The sequence below is a fragment of the Fukomys damarensis genome, unplaced genomic scaffold (assembly GCF_012274545.1).
Source record: "Fukomys damarensis isolate Sample0158 unplaced genomic scaffold, DMR_v1.0_HiC HiC_scaffold_14, whole genome shotgun sequence".
In the NCBI taxonomy this organism is placed as follows: Eukaryota; Metazoa; Chordata; class Mammalia; order Rodentia; family Bathyergidae; genus Fukomys; species Fukomys damarensis.
In genome coordinates this window covers 74201253-74220084 of record NW_022900926.1, presented here as the reverse complement: position 1 = coordinate 74220084, position 18832 = coordinate 74201253, and the positions used below count along the sequence as shown (strand labels likewise).

General features: G+C 35.1%; 1 protein-coding gene across 5 annotated transcripts in view; it reads left to right on the top strand.

Moving 5' to 3' along the window:
* Wasf1 (WASP family member 1) overlaps positions 1–18832 on the top strand; it is a 69144-nt gene that overhangs the window by 26964 nt on the left and 23348 nt on the right. For 2 of the 5 annotated variants that reach the window (XM_010635274.2, XM_010635270.2), the window contains exon 1: positions 7969–8056. The exons of the other annotated variants lie outside the window; for them this stretch is intronic. The gene's annotated coding sequence lies outside the window, so the exon portion shown is untranslated. Of the gene's footprint in view, positions 1–7968; positions 8057–18832 lie in introns of those variants that run through there. 5 annotated transcript variants of the gene reach the window in all.

Below are 18832 nucleotides of genomic sequence, written 5' to 3'. Positions count from 1 at the left end.
TATTTGAAGACGCCTATCAAGTGCCAAAAGATAGAATTAAACATGTGGAAAGAATCTTGTAATGTCATTCCACTTCACTGATAGCATTTCCTTTCTCAGAATCTGGCAGTACCCCCAATTATCCCCTATATTGTTGGTTCTCAGCTTTGTTATGCATCTTTGACATATGATGTCAAGAGATTGCGTGGAACTTAGCCTAGAACCCTTGTTTTCCATAACAAGCAGTCTTTCACTCATATTCATGTTCATATATATTCTTCTTTTCCCTCCCTCTGTCCTTTTCCCTCTTCCTTTATCCAAATGCAGGGTTGACTAGTTACTAACCTGTACATAGTTTTTACATAGATGTTCTTTTTATCTGTGCTTTCTTCTACCAAATTTTTCTTTTCTAATCTTTAATTTCTTGTTTTTATTGTTACGTAATCAAAGTGCAAGATCCTGTTAGTTGCTACGAAACATACAAAGCAATATTAAAACATGGTCACTGTTTTGTTGTTATTGAATAGATAAGATTTATGTGGCATGGAAAATTGAAATGTAAGAAACATCTTAAGAAAGATTGCATAGCAGTTGGTTAGTAAAATAATAAAGGGGAAGAATAATAAGGAGGCATAGAGAATGAATTCAAGGGAAGTAGTAATTCATCATGAACTAGGTATATTGCAGTTTCCATGGCAAAAGAAAGGTTTGTTCAGGGTATTGAAGGATGAATTGTCTTGAGCTACAGGAGGAAGGAAGTAAATATCCTTACAAAGTAGAGAGATAGCTGGTTCTAATTTTCATTGTTAACTTCAACATGAAATATATATAGGTTTTTGTGATAAGATCTCGCTACATAGTTCAGGCTGGCCATGAACTCACTGTGTAGCCCAGGCTGCCCTTGACCTCCTGGTGTTCCTCCTGTCTCAGCCTTCCAAGTGCTGGATTACAGGCATGCACCACTACACTTAGCTCATGAATCATATCATTTTAAGAAATTTGTTGAGCTAATGGAGTCAGATAACCCACTTGAATGAATTGTTCCCTAATTTTACCTTGGGCTCAGCGAAGATTTCTCTACTTATTCCAGTGGTGGCGAACCTATGGCGTGCCTGTGTGAAATCTCTAACATCTCTGACTTATTTTCTAAAAGGTAAACAAGAAGACATCTTAGAGATAATATAGTACAATCTCTCATCCAGTAAAAGCATCCTTTGTAGAGGCAACCTACTTCTTTATTGGACATAACTGTTATAAAAGTTTTCTGAGTTTTAGTTTAAGTGTCTTTTCTTCGCTTTAGCCTGTTGGTTCTAGAATTGTATTGATACAACTCTCTCAACCTTATTCTAAATCAGGAAACAGTAATGATAAGACTAGTAAGAGCTTTAATATTATTATGAGCTGTCCCATTTGTAATTGCAGCATATTGCAGCCTTTTATCCCTTATTTGGCATTAAGATGCTCTTAGAATTTTAAAATTATTCTATAAAATACTGGGTTTCAATTTGGTATTTTCATACAAGCATATAACATATTTCAATCATATCCTTCCATCCCATGACTCCTACTTTACATTTCCTTCCTCTTGTTTAATAATGGTCTCCCTTTGATTTTAATGCTTTTTTTCCTTGAAAGATTGCATATATTAGGGAAAACATGATACTTGTCTGAGTCTGCCTTATTTCCCTTAACATGATGATCTCCAGATCCGTCCATTTTCCTGCAAATGACATAATTTCATTCCCCTTTGTGGCTAAATAATGCTTTATTGTGTATGTATACATCATCTTTTCTTTATTCATCCATTGATGGGCTCTTAGGATGGTTCCATATCTTGGCTCTTGTGAGCTGTGCTCCAGTAAACATGGGTATGCAAGTTCCTTCAGGTATATACTAATGAATGGTATAGCTGGATCATATGGTAGTTTATTTTTAGTTTTTTAAGGAACCTCTTTATTGATTTTCATAGTAGTTATACTAATTTACTAGCAGTATATTGGGAAAGGTCCCCCCGCACACACATTCTCACCAACATTAATTGTTTTTTATATTCTTGATGATAACCATCTTGGCTGGCATGAAATGAAATCTCAGTATAATTTTTTGATTTGCAGTTCCCTAATGGTTAAAGATGATCGACCATTTGTACTTCTTTTGAGAAGTGTCTATTCAGTTCACATGCCCAATTATTGGTTTGACTTTTTATCATTGTTTTTGAGTTCTTTATATAGTCTAGATATTAATCTTCTGTCAGAGAGTAGCTGCCAAAGATTTTATTCTCCCATTATGCAGCATGTCTCTTAGTTGGTGTTTCTTTTGCTGTGAAGGATCTTTTTACTTTGATATAGTTCTGTTTGTTCTTGCAATTATTCCTTGTCCTATTGGATTCAAATTCAGGAAGTCTTTGCCTGTGCCTATGACTTCAGGTGTTTTTCTTTTCTTTTCTTCTGGCAGGTTCAAAGTTTCAGGTCATGTTTTTGAGCTCTTTGAACTTATTTTTATAGAAGGTGAGAGAGATCTAGTTTCAGTTGCCTACAAATGTATACCCAGTTTTCCTAGCATCATTTCTTAAACATGCTGCATTTTCTTCATTTTGCTCTCTGTTTAAATTATGGGTTTCTCATATAAAAGAACCATGCAATACTGAAGTTTGTGAGTCTGATTACTTCACTTAACATTATGGTCTCAAGGTGCATCCATTTTCCTACAAATAACCTAAGATTATCCTTCCCTATTATAGAGTGGTATTCCATTGTGTATAAATACCACAGTACTTCAATTTTTTATCCATTCATCTGTTAATGGACATATAGGCTGGTTCCAAGATTTAGCTATTATGATTTGGGCTGCTGTAAACATGGATATGCATGTATCACTGTAATACAATGTCTTTTAACTATTTGGTGAAGAGACCTAGAAGAAGAATATCTGGGTCAAGTGGAATATCTACTTTTAGTTTTTTGAGGAATCTCCATCTTGATTTCCATCGTGGTTATACTAGTTTACATTCCCACCAACAGTGTAGAAGGGTTCCTCTACACCCCTCCACCCTGAGTTGCCAGCATTTGTTATTATTTTCTTGTTGATAGCCATTCATTCTGCAGTAAATGTTGGTTTTTGTTTCTTTGTTTTTGTTTGTTTTCATACTGGGGGTTAAACTCAGGACCTTGTACTTGTGAGTCAGTCGAAGGTACCACTGAGCTAAATCCCTGGCCCTGTGTGTGTGTGTGTGTGTGTGTGTGTGTGTGTGTGTGTGTGTTCCCCCTCAATGTTGTTTTCATTTACAAGTCTCTAATGGCTAGGGATGTTGAACATTTCTTCATGTTTTATTGGACATTTGTTCTTTTTCTGAGAATTGCTGTTCATTTTAGTTGGCCATTTTTGGTGTTGTTTATTTGTTTGTTTTGTTTTTGGTACTAGGGATTGAACTCAGGTCCTTGTGCTTGCAAGGCAGACAGCGGAACCCTGGACTGAGTTGGCCATTTTTTGAGTGGGACTTTTACTTTGGGGGGGGGCAAGTTTTATTGAGATGTTTACATATCCTACATATTTGTCCCGTCCAAGGAATAGCTGGCAAATTTTTTCCCCCATTCTGTAGGTTGTCTCTTCACTCTGTTGGTTGTTTCCTTTGCTGTGCAGAAGCTTTTTGATTTGATATGATCTGGTTGATTCTTGATGCTATTTCTTGCGTATCTGGGGTTCTGATCTGGTTCTTAGTGATTTGTAATTTTCATTGTAGAGGTCTTTCACATTCCTGGTTAGATTGATTGCTGGGTGTTTTGTTAGTTTGTTTTAAGAGTTGTTTTGAGTGGAATTGTTTTCCTGATTTCTCAGCCATTTCGTTATTGGTATATGAAAAAGCGATTGATTTCTTAATGCTGATTTTGTATCCTGTTAGCAGAATTTTTGGTGTTTTTTTTTTTTTTTTACATTTATGTACTTGACTTTAACCAAGAACAAATTTACATAATTTCCAGGGTTTGGATCTCTTTGGATTTGACCTTTTTATTTTTGTCCAAATCCCCTGTACTTTTTTATGTTGGGAAAGAGTAGACTTCCTAAGAGAGAGATATCTGCGTGTTTATCTCCTTTACCATCAGTCAGATAGTTTGTAGACTCTCACATTCTCTAACATTTTTCCAGTTACAGAAAAGGAGAATTTATATCTTCTCCTAAAATTTATTTTAGAATTCAAAGGAATCCATTTCATTTTTTAACTCAGAGATACTCTCAGCACTTTGTCTCCTTAAAACAATCTTGATATACATTATTTCCATGTTTAAATATATGCAGAATTCATATTATCAAAACTTTAAAATATTCTACTAGAGCTACTAGAATATAAATCAGTCTTATAGCTTAACCTTTAAGTTACTGACAAAGAAAAAGCCAGATTTTGTTAATGCTAGCTTAGAATAGAAAAGTAAAAACTAAAATCATAGAGAGATACCACTTTGCACATTAGATTGACTAAAATTAAAATAATTGTATTAAGTTAAGGTAAAGATATAGAATAGCTGGAACTGTGTTGGTAGGAATGTAAAGATAATACTGCTTTGAAAAACTTCAGTAATCTTTAAGAAAATTATGCACATAAAACTCAGGCTATACTCCTAAGTATTTATTTAAGAAGAACAAAAATGTATCTACTCAGATACTTATACAAAATGTTCTTAATAACTTTCTTATAGTAAAAACTAAAATAACCTAAATGTTCATGAGCAAATTGTGGTAATTCACACAATAATATACTAGAATTCAACAGTAGAAGTGAATTGCTCTTGATATCTGCTGTAATACAGATGAATCAAAATCATTAGGCTGAATGAAGACAGACAAAAATGAATAATTTCTTTGAGTCTATTTATATGGAATTCCTCAACAAGCAAGCTAAGGTGTAATGATAGGAATTACAGCAGTGCTACTCGGGGACATGTACAGGGTGAAAGATTGCCAAGGGCACAGAGAAAACTTTTTGGGTGATTTCATAGAATTTAACTGTGTTAAACTTTTTAAATTGTTGAATTTTACACAATTTTTTATTGCTGCTTAAAAAGTTACAACAAACATAACAGGTTAAAACACCACTGTTAATCATTTCACAATTCTGTAGATCAGAAGTCTGAGTGGTCTCTGCTTAGGGACTCAAGAGGGGAAAATAATCCTGTTGACTGAGCTGCATTTCTTTTTGTTGGCTTTGGGAGAAAAAAAAAAATGAACAAACAATGTAAGTTGTTGGCAGAATTCAGTTACTTGGCAGTTGTAGGATTGATGTTCCTCTTCCTGACTGTTCATGAAAGGTTGCTCTTAGCAAACTACCTGTGTAGCCACTCAATATCATTTTTAGGTGACCCCTCTGTGGTCAGGCCAGCAGTGGCATTCTAATTCTCCATGCTGTGAGTCTTTGATGACTTCTTCCACTATTAGCTGGAGAAAACTCTCTTTTTAAGGGCTTATATAATAAGTTGAGGCAGTGGTGTGAGTACCACAGTGAGCACACAGAACCCTCTGTTGGCCCACAAGCCAGGTTGCCCCAGCATTACCCTAGAGGCCAAGCACTTAAGTTTAATTGCAGTGTTGGCGCTTTGCAATGCCTAAGTAGCTTTTGGTTGCATTTTGGGCACTGGGTTTCTAAAAATGCCATCACTGGGTTAGAGTAAACCCATTCAACTTACTCACTGTTTTAAAACCAACCGATTAGCAACAATAATTGCATCTTCAAAATCTCTCTTAGATGGCACACGCCTGTAATCCCTGCACTCAGGAGATTGAGGCAGGAGTATTGCCAAAGAGTTGGAGGCCTCCATAGTGAGTTCAAGGCAAGCTTGGACTACATAGCAATGTCCCATCTGAAAAAAATAAAACCACAACAAACGAAACACCAAAATCTCGTAGCCTGTAAGTAATCATAGGAGCAGCACTAGTGGTTGGAGATCATGGAGCCCTCTTAAGAGTTCTGCATATTAAATCATTTATGTGCTTCCCTTGTACTTGACATGTATGTAATTTTCTAAAAACAAAATGATGGCATAAGAACAATATATGCATACAAAGGATGGTTCTGAAACTCACAGTGTTGGTTGGTTACTCTCACTGATGTGACTCAGCACAGCATTTCCATGGCCAAAGTAGGCAATAGAACTAAGGTAATAATATACTTAGCACCTTTTCTGTATTTGTGCTTTCTTTTATCTGTGATAAGAAAGGAAAGTGAGAATGAAGGTAAAAATCAAACATAAAAAATTGATTTTGTAAGTTTCTTAAATTTAAACTCAAAATTGTGATTAATATGTATTGTGACTTAATCCATGTTTGTGAATCTAATATCTTAAAATCTTAATTTTAAACTTGTACAGTAGATGAATTAGTGTAGCTATGCATTTTGTTGATCTTGTTATGTTTAGACCTTGGACTTACTGTTTTTATACAGTTTTTACAGACTGTAGTGAATAATAATGTTATAGAATGTCAGATTTTTTCTTTTGTTTCTGTTTTTTTTGGTTGTTGTTGTTGTTTTGTTTTGTTTTGCAGTACCAGGGATTGAACTCAGGGCTTGCACTTGGACAGTGCCCCTGAGCTAAATCTCCAGCCCTATCTATACCTTTTTCTGGAAAGGAATAACTAAGAAAGATTACATGTAATATTTATAATAATTATCATTTTGGTTTTTTTAGACAGTCTTTGTTTTTGTTGTTGTTTGATTCTAGGGATTGAATTTGGGACCTTGTGCTTGTGAGGCAGGCACGGCACCACGGAGCCAAATCCTGGGCCCTAGGCGGAGTCTTTTGTTTTTTCTTTGTTTGAGACAGGGTCTTGCTTTGCAGTTCAGACTGGCCTGAACTCACTGAATTCACAGCAGTCCTCCTGCCTCAGCCTCCTAAATGCCAAGATTATAGGCATGCACCATCACACTCGGCCAATAATTATCATTTGGTGGCCAAAGATTTTAGAAATTAAATTTTTGATAGACTATAGAACGTTAGAATAAAATGTTGGTTGATCTTGCTTGGATGATCATATTATTAATATATATCAAGTGTTGCCAAGATGTCAAACAACTGGAATGCTCAGTTGCTGATAGAGGACTGCATAGCAATTTGTAAAATATATATCTGTGTGTGTTTATATACCTTATTCAGTGACTTACTTTTCATTCCACTTTTAGTCCATATGTGCACTAAAGTCTCTTTAAGGTCAGTTTTCTTGTCATCTTTTACTCTTTTTTTTTTTTTAAGAGGAATTATTTGTTCTTCTTTGAATACCAAAATTCACAATCTTCAATTTGATTGCTTTTTATCTTTAATTCCTACATATGTTCTTTCAAGCAAGCTTCCTTATTTTTCCTTTCTTATTCTTGACTTAAAATATCCTTACTTCTTGCCATTTTATCCACCATGACTATCAGTGACATCCAGTAAAACTATGGGTAATGATGGTAGTGTTCTGTAACTACTTCCAGTGTGGCAGCCACAGTACATCAGCTATTGAGCAGTTGAAATGTGGTTAGTATGTCTAAGGAAATGATTTTTAAGTTACTTTAAAAATATTTAGTTACGTGTACCTAGCAGCTAATATTTTGGAGGTCAGGTCTGTTTCAGCATTGTCTTTTTTAACCTCTTTAGCCTCTTCTGACTTTGTGTTCTGTGAATGCCAGTTAATTCATCTTACTCTCCTTTAAACTTCAGTATATGTTAATTTCCATTGCTTTTAAATTGTTGATGTGTATCTTTGCTTTCTTATTTTGTAAGCTCCTGGTAGTGAAGCTATATTAATTTTTTCTGCTTCACCTGTTTTAATCCTAGGATATAACCAGGGAATTGGGAAGGCAGCTCTGCTCACCACTATACCACCAACACAGACTAACCAGGGAATTGGGAAACATTATTTGGAACTTCAAAAATCTTTTAGGACATTGTGAAATTTGGGAGATTTATTGTCAAGAATACAAAATGGATTTAAAAACAGTAACAGATTAAGAATTGAGCAAATAGTAGATTAAAACATCTGGAAACCTAAAATCTGGTCTCAGCTCTGCTGTTAATTTTGTGAACTTACAGAAATGTCTTCACTTTTTCAGGTAAGTTTGATCATCTACAAAAGTGAGGAATGAATTAGTTTTTAGTATATCAGTCTTTACAAAGATAATCACTTTCTGAATTAAAAACTAACACAGCAGGTTGACATTGGCACATCTTTTATTTTATATTTTGAAGATGTCTAGGAAGAGATAGTACACATTGAAATGCCCAGATTTGAAATGACAAAATATTATTCTATACAATGAAATGCCGAGATGACAAATTATGTGAAAAGCTCTTAAGACTATGAGTAGGCAGGAAAATAGCAAATGAGCTTGTTTCTAAGAATCAATGAATCAAAACTTGAGGAATAATACAAACCACATTTAAGTATTATGTATTCCAAGTCATTAGTTACCAAATCCAGAAACAAGATTTAGGAGAAAGTGTTAACATGTTCTAATGAAGGAAACGGTGAATTCAAAATCACAGCTGAAATCACTATCCCATTAGTGCCTGTAATGAGCTCTGTGATCTGTGTGTGTAAAGTTTGAAAGGTTATTTCTCTGTGCCAACACATGCATCTTCAGACTGTTGCAGAAACTCAAGTGTGTCTGTGCTTTCAGAAGATCTAGAAATAATTCCACTGTGCCTCCTGTCACTGTTTATCTGAGTCATCTGGCAGAGGGACCACCCTTTGTTTTTAATTTTTTGAATTTAGAAATTCACACTCCTTTGAACATTCCTCTTTTGCCCCAATTTCTCCATCCTTCCCAAATCCTTCCACTATGTTCTTCCTGTATGACCTGCACACTTCTCTGTGTGTAGTTATTTTCTCTCTCTCTCCAAACAAACTTTCCATCTCCTTGCCTTAACTAAAAATTGGCCTAAAATTAATTTCATCTTTTCCCTCTAAAGTGGGAATGCTATCTGTATCTATAATTGCACATACATTAAGTTTGGAAAAGAACTTTGCTGCTTCCACACATTCTTCTTACTTTAAAATGAGTCATAATACTATCAATTCTATCTCCTAACATTCAGTGTTGGTGAGAAATTATAGTAGTAGTATTTATTGTTCACTTACTATGTCAGGGACTTTTCTAAAAGCTCTATGTGTGCTAACCAGTTTTACCTTCACATCAGCCTCCTTGAGTTAGGCAGTAGTGTTATTCTCATTTTAAAGATGAGGAAATTGAGGCACAGAGAAGTTAATCTGTCCAGGGTCTTATAGTAAGTAATGGATCTGAGAAAGGCGTATAATGGCCTCGCGTAGTGAGAATGAAAATTGTATAATCTTTAGGGAAATGATTTGGAAATAAATATTTCAAAGGCCTTGAGTTTTTATATTCTAATAAAATAAAGATTTATACGATGAATGCTTATCCCAGCATTACTTACTATAGTAAAAATTTGGAAGTCATGAAAATTTCAGTATTAGGAGAATGTTAAATTATCATATATCTTATAGACTACAATATGGGAATTAAAAATACCTCCCCATTGTTTGTGAGTATATGGAAGTATATATTTGTCAAAAAATTTTAGAAGATTGTCGATATTTTAAAAGTTTTCAGACATATACAAACAGTTTGATGCAGACAGTTCTGATAGGAATTTATGTAGTGGCTATTTTTGTACAAATTGAATATGGTAAGATTGGAAGGAGAATTAAGGTTCGGTTATTTCTTACTTGTCTATTGTTTGATAGAATTATTAACTAAGTAAGAGCCAGGTTTTTGCTAGGGAAAAATAGTGATTTTAGGGCTTGTCAATTTTGAGTTTTACTCATAAAGGGACATCAAGAAAAAGACAACCAGTCAATATTTGGAAATGTATCCAGAGAATAGAAGAGGCCTGGCCTGAACATAAGAGAAAGGCTGGGAAGCAGAGAAGTGTACATTTTTTCATATCTTGGCATAAATCATGTGCAGAAGGAGTCTGTGGGTGGGCTTATTCTCATCTGTGACATAAACTGATATGTATGTTGCTACTTCTTTTTTTTGGTACCTGGGATCCAACTCAAGACCTTGGTGGCACTTGCAAGGCAGGCGCTGTACCACTGAGCTAAATCCCCAGCCCATATGTTGCTACTTTTAAAAAATATGTGTTCCTCTCTTTTGGTTGATGAAAAGAATAATGTATTATATTCAGTGACTCATTCCCTGAAAAGTGAACTGTTAAAATGTTTTTAGAAAGTGTGCATTACTGTATAAATTCAGTTTAATATGAAGTAATAGAGTGTGATCAAAAGAATACCAGAAAAATAGGTTATAGTCCTAGCTCTGCTTCTTCAGCAACACATATCCCCTCTTTGAGCTCATGTTTTTAGCTTGGCCTACAGTGGTTCTCAGCCTAGATAAATTTTTGGATGTTTGTATGTTCTCTGTAAATATTTTTGTTTTAATTTTAATTTTAAAAAGCATATTCTAAATCTTTTAGAAGTCTGACTGTTAAGTAATGTATCTATGTTTATGATTATGGATAATATAGCTTTGGTGACAATAGTTAAATCTAATGACATTGCAGAGGCACAATTGCTGCATAAATGTGTGTTCATGTATTAAGCCTAAATAGTGTTAACCGAGTAATGTGTTAATACATTCTTCAGGAAAAAGCTGTGGTCATTTGCAGCAGGGAAGGCATGAACAAAATAAAGCAGATTATGAAGCAGTCACTGTAAGACTTAATACAGCAAGCAGTGATTGAGCAGAAGAATATCCTCATATTAATTTAATGCTGTTGATTTTTTTTTTTTTGTTTCTTTTTTGGTTTTATAGTTGTGTAAGACTTGTAAGGATTTTAGGTCTGGTTTCACATTTGCATATATTTTAGTAACATAATAAAAGCAATTTAAACTAACATCAAGAGTTGGATTTTTCCCCCTCAAGAGCTATTCATGCATTATTCAATTTTTATACATAATGTAAACATTGCAGATTTTAGAGAGGTGTAGGACATTTCTTTAAAATTTACCCAGGAATTTTTGAGGCTTTTAAAATATTGAAATTTGTTTTTATTTTACTGCTAACTTGTTTCACAGATCATACAACATAATCCTTTATAGTCAAACTGTCTTATGAAAATCAAATTTTCTATAAAGTAACAAAATTTTTTTCATTATTTAATGTTAATGACTTTTTAAAAATTTATAAACACCTTAAATGGTCATAGGTTATTTCATTGACACAGATTTAAAGAATTTGTCACTTGTCACTGATGATACAAAATACTTTTAATTTTTATACTCTTTATATAACCCATAGAGCAATTAACTAATTATGTATTCTTGAATAAGTAGTGGTTTTCATTCATTCTCAGAATCACTAACTGCAACCAGCCTTTTAAATTTTAAATTAAATTTTATAGGTCTTTTTTAATTTGAAAAATAAGAATTTTTTAAAAAATTTTTTTGGGGGGTACCAGGGATTGAACTTGGGACCTTGTACTTGCGAGGCAGATGGCAGCACCACTGAGCTAAATCCCAGCCCAAGAAAGAGAATTTAGATACCTTAGTTTTCTGATTTTCTAAAGCTGTAACACCACTATGATAGCTGATCTTGAGATATTTTTAACACTTTATGTTACTTTTTACTTTTATGCAATATATTTCTCATACTGTGCACCAAGGGAAGATATTCTTAAAACAACTTAGAGGGCCAGGGATTTAGCTGAATGGTTCTGCTGTGGGTTATACAGAAGTGGGGAGATTTTGTTGCTGTGGTAGTATCTTTAGCTGTGACCTAACAGATTAACAATTTCAAAAATTAGTTATTTTATAACTAATGTGTGTATAATATGTGTGTTATAGCATAATGTGTGTGTTAGTTACTTTCTCTCCTTGCTGAGATAAAATACCTGACATCCAAAGTTAAAGGGAAGAAAGGTTTCTTCAGCTCATTGTTCACAGAGGTTTCAGTCCATAATTAGCTGGCTCCGAAGCAAGGTGGCAGAGCACCAGCATTTGATGGTGGATATGGTAGCAAAGCAACAAGTGGAGCTCTAACAGCATCTGTCCCTTTTATCCTATCCAAACTACTTAGGGTGGGTAGCACTCACACCCTTAATCCTAGTAATTTTAAACCTACCTAGCACTGCACCAGGAAGCACACTCTAGATTGAGCCACCTCTAAAAAAAAGTCCCATTGAAGGGCTGAGGATTTAGCTCAGTGGTTCCACCACCTGCCTTGCAAGTGTAAGGGCCCGAGTTTGCTCCCCAGTACCAAAAAAAAAAGTCCCATCTAAGACTTCATGAGGCTTTGGGGGGACATCTACACACAAACTATAACAATATAATTTAGCTTTCTGGTTACGAATTTCCTTTCAGTTATCAAGTTAGGCGTTGGTAAATTAAGATTATAAATTACATGTAATTAGTTCATTTGGTGTAATTTTTTATTGCTTTTAGACAAACACCATTATTATTAAAAATCCTTAGAAACATTTGATTTTTTATTTGCTTGCTAATTAATTCATACCTTTTAACATTTAAGGTTTTATTTTTACTCTTTGTAATTTGACAAAGGATACTACATTAAAGATGAGTTGGGGAATCTCTAAAATAGGAATCAGGCAGTTTTCTCAGGATTTCGCAGAAGTTGCAGTGGTGCCTTGGTTTACAAACTTAATTCTTTCCAGCTTGCAATTCAGTTGCAACCAGAATTGTGGAAAGAATTAAGTTCATGACCAAAGGTACCACAGTATTAGGCTTTATTTAAAATTTTGCGGTTAAGATTTTGATAGTTTAGCTAGATAAATAACCATTAGAATCACTGAGGGTAAGAGGAATAAGAAAATGAATATGCTGTTTAAAATGAAGTAAAAGGAAACATGGAAAAGATTTTATCTCCAAAATACTTTTATTGTACCTAAAGGCACTATTTTTTTTAATTAGTACATGTTGACAGTACATAATGATTACACTGGTTGTGATGATTTGGTACATGTATATAACACTTAAATTTTTTATTTCACAATATAAATCTTTTATTAGAGTCCACAGTCTACTAAATGAAAGCAGTAACAAGATATTTTACAAACTCCTATATAGTTTAAGATTCATGAATTTAATTTCATAAAAAATTAGGTGCTTATTCATCCTAACCTAAAAAAATGCTTTGTTTCAGCTATGGTCTTAAATGTATTAAACTGTAAGTGACTTAGTTCCAAAACTGAAGTCACATCAGCTTTTTTGTTTTTACATGTTTTACAACAGAAAGTTTGCACTGTTAATCAAAAGGTCCACAGACTAATTAAGCATGTAAAACATAATTTTACAAAAATCCAAGAAATCACTTTCAGATCCACTTTCATTCTTTTTTTCCTCTTCATTCTGAACTTCTCCACACACATTTCTTACAGCCATAAATACTTAATGTTGGTTGGGTACCATTTTGCCCCTAAAATGTTGTTGGCATCAAAATAGGAGTTATCCAGTGATAAATTTGTAAAATTTTTACATTGTACAACACATTACACTTTAGCCACTTAGCATTTAAACCTCATTTAAAAAGAGAAAAAGAACCCCCATTTTACATGCTTGGAATCAGGTGTTCACTGTCCCTATCTGGCAACTGTACATTGGTTCAAAGGGCTCAGAGGAAACAGGCAGAAGTCAGAGGACACTGAACACCGTGATGTGGAAGCACATTGTGCTGTTACCTAGTGTTGGATAGCACAAAATTTCTTCTAGGTGATCTCAATTCTAGAATGGCAGGTCCAGGGCCGGAGATTTATTTAGCTCAGTGGTTCGGTGGCCTGCCTCACAAGCGCAAGGACCTGAGTTCAATCCCCGGTAGAGGAAACAGGCAGAAGTCAGAGGACACTGAACACCGTGATGTGGAAGCACATTGTGCTGTTACCTAGTGTTGGATAGCACAAAATTTCTTCTAGGTGATCTCAATTCTAGAATGGCAGGTCCAGGGCCGGAGATTTATTTAGCTCAGTGGTTCGGTGGCCTGCCTCACAAGCGCAAGGACCTGAGTTCAATCCCCGGTACCACACACACACGCACACACACACACACACACATAAATAAATAAATAGAATGGCAGGTCCAGCTGACTGGAAATGACAGACAACACATTCATTCTGTGGAGACATCCCACTCGCGCTATGTACTTGCTGTGATTTTTTTTTTTTTTTTTTACAGGCTCCCAAGTGCTGGGATTACAGGCATGCGCCACCACACCCGGCTCTTGCTGTGATTATTTAATTCATCTCTTCCAAAAACTTGTCACAATCATCCTCATTTTTTCAGGTTCCTTGATCCCTCAATTTTACACTAAACTGTTACTTCTTTCTTGGTACTGTTGGATCTAAAGGAGACCTGGACAGTAACTGATGGCTGTAGCTATCCCACATGCAGCTTTTTCCATAATATGGAAAATATTTTATGACTCCATGATTAAGATAAGTTGATAACAGCTACTGTGTTTTCATCCTTTCTAATAGTCTATCCTTCAGGATTTAATCCAGTTATTCTGTTCATTTTCACAAGAATACAAGATTGTTGTTGGAAATAGCCAAAATTAGGATTTATTTCTGAATTATACTGTAGGGAACAAGGACGGGGGATGTTATCAGAATCCCTATAGTAGGTCCTGGTCTCCTGTGAGCCACAACAGCTCACAGTTAATTAAAGAACAAAGACAGGAAATGAGACTTAGAGAAGAAGCTGGGTTTGAGGCCTGATCAGTGCTGCCCTAGGCAGCAAAGATGAAGGCACCCTGAGCTTGCCACTATTTATTGAGTTCATAGGGAGTAATAGATGACTCAGAAGGAGGTGATAATCCTAAATTGACAAGGATCTTATAATTGAAGAAGTATCAGATGTCTCAGAGGGTGGCAGAAATCATGGGATCATGAAAATCTTAAGTTGTTGATGATTTTAGGTCTTTGAGAAGCTTATGTTGACTAGGACCTAAAATGAGCAAAGACTTCTTACAACAGTAGGTGGGATGAGTTAAGCTGATAAGGAATTTGACCCTCCCCAGGCAAAACCTTTCTCTTACTATTTGGTTCTGAAGGAATCAGGATGTCTTCAGCTGATATAATCTTGTCGGTGAGTATCACAGCATCAGGGGACCATTGAGGTCTCAGTTGTGACCAGAGGCAAAATAGAGTTGTTTTGGCTGGCCTGTAGTCAAGACTGAGCCTAATCATGATTTAATTGTGAAGTGATTTTTCCCAAAACTTATGTAGCTCCTGACATTATCCACTGCATGTTTGCAGTAAGAAGATAGGAAACTGATTTACAATATAAACTGAACTTCAGACTAGTGAAACTCTTCTGTTCTTATAAAGACTATGACTTTAGGATTTAGCTTTGTGGTTCTGGCACCTGCCTCGCAAGTGCAAGAAGAACTGGACTTCGATCTCCAATACCAAAAGAAAAAGTATGACTTTAGAAGTTTCATAAGGTCTTTACCCTCCATAGGAACTTGGATCCGACACACTAAATGTATATTCCAGTGCAGTCTGGTTTGCAGAAACCCTGAGTCCTGAACTAGGAATCTGATCATGATATTTTAGAACCTCATCATTCAATCTGAAACATAGCCCACATTATGAATGAGAAGAGTGCAGCCAGGAACCCATAAAAAAACTAGGTAGAAAAGCAAGATCAAACCCCAGCTGTTGGCAGTGCACCCAGAAAAACTCTTGTCAGTTATGCAAGAAGAGCTCCCACCTGGTCCGGTTCTCATTGAAAGACTTCTCAGTTTACATCTTGGTGGGCATGCTGGTGACAAGGTGTGCTAAGGAACAGCTGGCTACATCAGAACCCCTCCTCCTTACCTGGAGCACCTGAGGTCCCTGTGGGCTGTGACTGCTCATAATTCTCCCTTCCCCACCCCTCCCTGACCTCTTCCCTCTCGGTCTTTTCTTTTGCAAAAGTTCTATTTACCCACTTCCTATTATCTGTCTCTTAATTTGCACTTTTTTTATACCTTGAGTTTCTAAAATAAGAGAAACCATGCAATATTTAAGCTTCCACGTCTCATTTCACTTAACTATTTTTTCCAGTACCAGGGCTTGAACTCAGGACCTTGCACTTGCCAGGCAGACACAGTGCTACTGAGCTACATCCCCAGCCCTCACTTAACTTTCTGGTCTCACAGTGTGTCCATTTTCCTATAAATGAGTCAAGTTTATCTTCTTTATGGCAGAATAGTACTCCATTGTATACAAACATTTTATTTGCCTTTTGCTTATTCTTTGCTTTTCTCTTATGAGAGGGACCATGTCGTATTTAAACTTGTGTGTCTGATTTATTTCACTCAACATTATATTTTCAAGGTCTATCCATCTTCCTTTCAAGTTCATCTTTCTTTATAGAAGGATAGTATTCATTGTGTGTAAATGCCACATTTTCTTTATCCATTGTCCGCTGATGGACATATAGCCTGCTTCCAAGATTTGGCTGTTAGAATTGTGCTGATATAAACATGGGTATGCATATATCACTGTAATATGATGTCTTTAACTCAGGAAGATGTCCATTTTAATTACTGTTTAAGAAAACCCATTTTTCTTTGGAGATTAGAATAATACTTTGAAACTACTTTATATGCTAGTCAACATTCCTGTGATCAAAATGTTGTGATTGCTACACCATAAAGCTAAAGATGAAAAAATGAGTAAGAAAACCATCCTTTCTCTAGCAAGCCTATGATTCCACAATGCAGTTGTAAAATGTTATTTTTCTCAGATGTAATCCTTTTTATGCAAATAAAAAAGTGGCTCCCTAAATCACAATTAAGTACTTGCTTTAGAAAGTATGTGTGTCTGTCTTCTGTCAGTAACCTAAAGAAATTTTTTTTGCTTCCTTTCATCTCATGGTTTTGCTCTTTTATTTATGTATTGATCAACTCTGGATCATCTCCTGTTTTCTAGATCTTGGAAAAGTAAGCTGAGTAAGGCAAAATTTTTGCTGTCTATGATCAGTCAGTTAAGAATAGATATAAACAAGTAATAACAGTGAAGTAGAATGTAATTTGGTACTTTAGGTAGATGCAAATATGGATAAAAGTTGGAACCAGAAAGTAGATGGCTGCATCTGCCTGTGGGATTCAGGCTTCAGAGAGGTGATACATGAGTCTGGACTTGAGCAATTAAGTATTGTGTTGAGGAGAGTAGAAAGAAAGGTATTGTATGCAAAGTAAAGGATGAAATAACGCAAAATTGTAAAAGATTGATTGGAGTATGCAGTAGGAATACAGTGAAAAATGAGGCAAGGAGGTGGGGGCTGAATCCTGAAGAACCTTACATATCGTATTTGGACTTATCCTGACAGAAATCTTGGAAGGATTTGTTTTTGCAGGAGGAGGACACTACCAGATTTAAAATTGTTATCATCTTGAAGCAGTCGTGTGGGGTGAATTGGTTAGAGTGGTGCTATAGATGGAACGAAAGGAGAATCTGTAAGACTAGGGGCAAAATTGTAGTCCAACTAAGTAAGAGATGATGAGTTTAATTTAAGGCAGTAGGAAAGAGAGTAGAAAAGCAAAGACCGAATATGAATTAGTGAAATAGAATTAGTAAGGCTTTTGGTGTTTTACTGGGTATAGTGAATGTCATGGTGTAATAAAACTGAAAATGATGGCTAGCTTTGAAGAGGAAATTAATGTTTGATTTGGAACATTGAATTTGATGTATCTTAGGGATTTGCAACTACAGGTGTCCAGGAGACAGTTGCATATATGCAGTTGTAGCTTAGGAGGGAAATTTGAAATGTAGTTAAGAAGTCTTTTAGTTATTCAACAAATATATGCTAATTATCTTTATATGCCAAACATGTACCCAGATATGAGGATAAACACAAAAATCTGCTCTGATACTAAAAGAGATAAATCAATCATGGAGATGTAGCTATACAAACTGAGATAAATGTTACAATTAAAAATTATAAGGTGCCAGGAGAGAATTTTAGCAGAAGGATCAGATCTGATCAGAGAAGGAGGATCAGGGCATGTTCCCATTTGAGCTGAAATTTGAAGACAAATAGGAATGGGGGAAAGAGGAAATGTGGACAAGGAAAGCATCCTGGGCAGAAGAAATATTAGCAGCATACAGTAAAATATTTAAAGGTTACCAGTCTGAGTTAAAGGAAAATAAATAAAAAACACAACTGTATCTATATGAAGAGGCTTGTCTAAAACATAAAAATGCAAGGAAGTTGAAAAAAGGAATGGGAAAACTATAAATTCAGAGCAAAGCTGGTATAGCTGTATTAATGTCAAACAGTAAACTTTAAAGCAAAATCTGTATTATTAGAAAAAAGAAATTCATAATAATAAATGTACTTAATAACATAGTTTCAAGATACATAAAGCATATGGTAAATTTAGTAAATCTAAATTCATAGTGGGAGATCTTCACACATCTCTGATGGAGCCAGTGGACAAACTGTATGTAAAGATGTAAACATTGAGTGTATTACAAGGACGCAAAGTTTAACAGCAAAAGAAAAAATGGGTATCGTTCACTACATTAACAAAAATCATCATAATAAATACAGGAAAACATTTGACAAAATCAGCATCATTCATGATTTTTAAATCTTAGCAAAGTAGGAAGAGGAACTTCCTTAATCTATTAAAGGGTGCCTACTAAACAAAACAATACTTAATAACAAAACCCTAATTGGTGAAATGTTGAAGCCTTTCCCTCTGAGTTTAGGAAAAAGACAAGTATGCTTGCTGTCATAACCTCTATTTAATTCTGCATTGTATTGAGGTTTCTAGCTAGTGTAGTAAGGTGAGGGAAAAAAAAATAAGGTGGATTACAAAGGAAAAAATTAACAGACATTATTTACATATGATATGTTTGGGTAT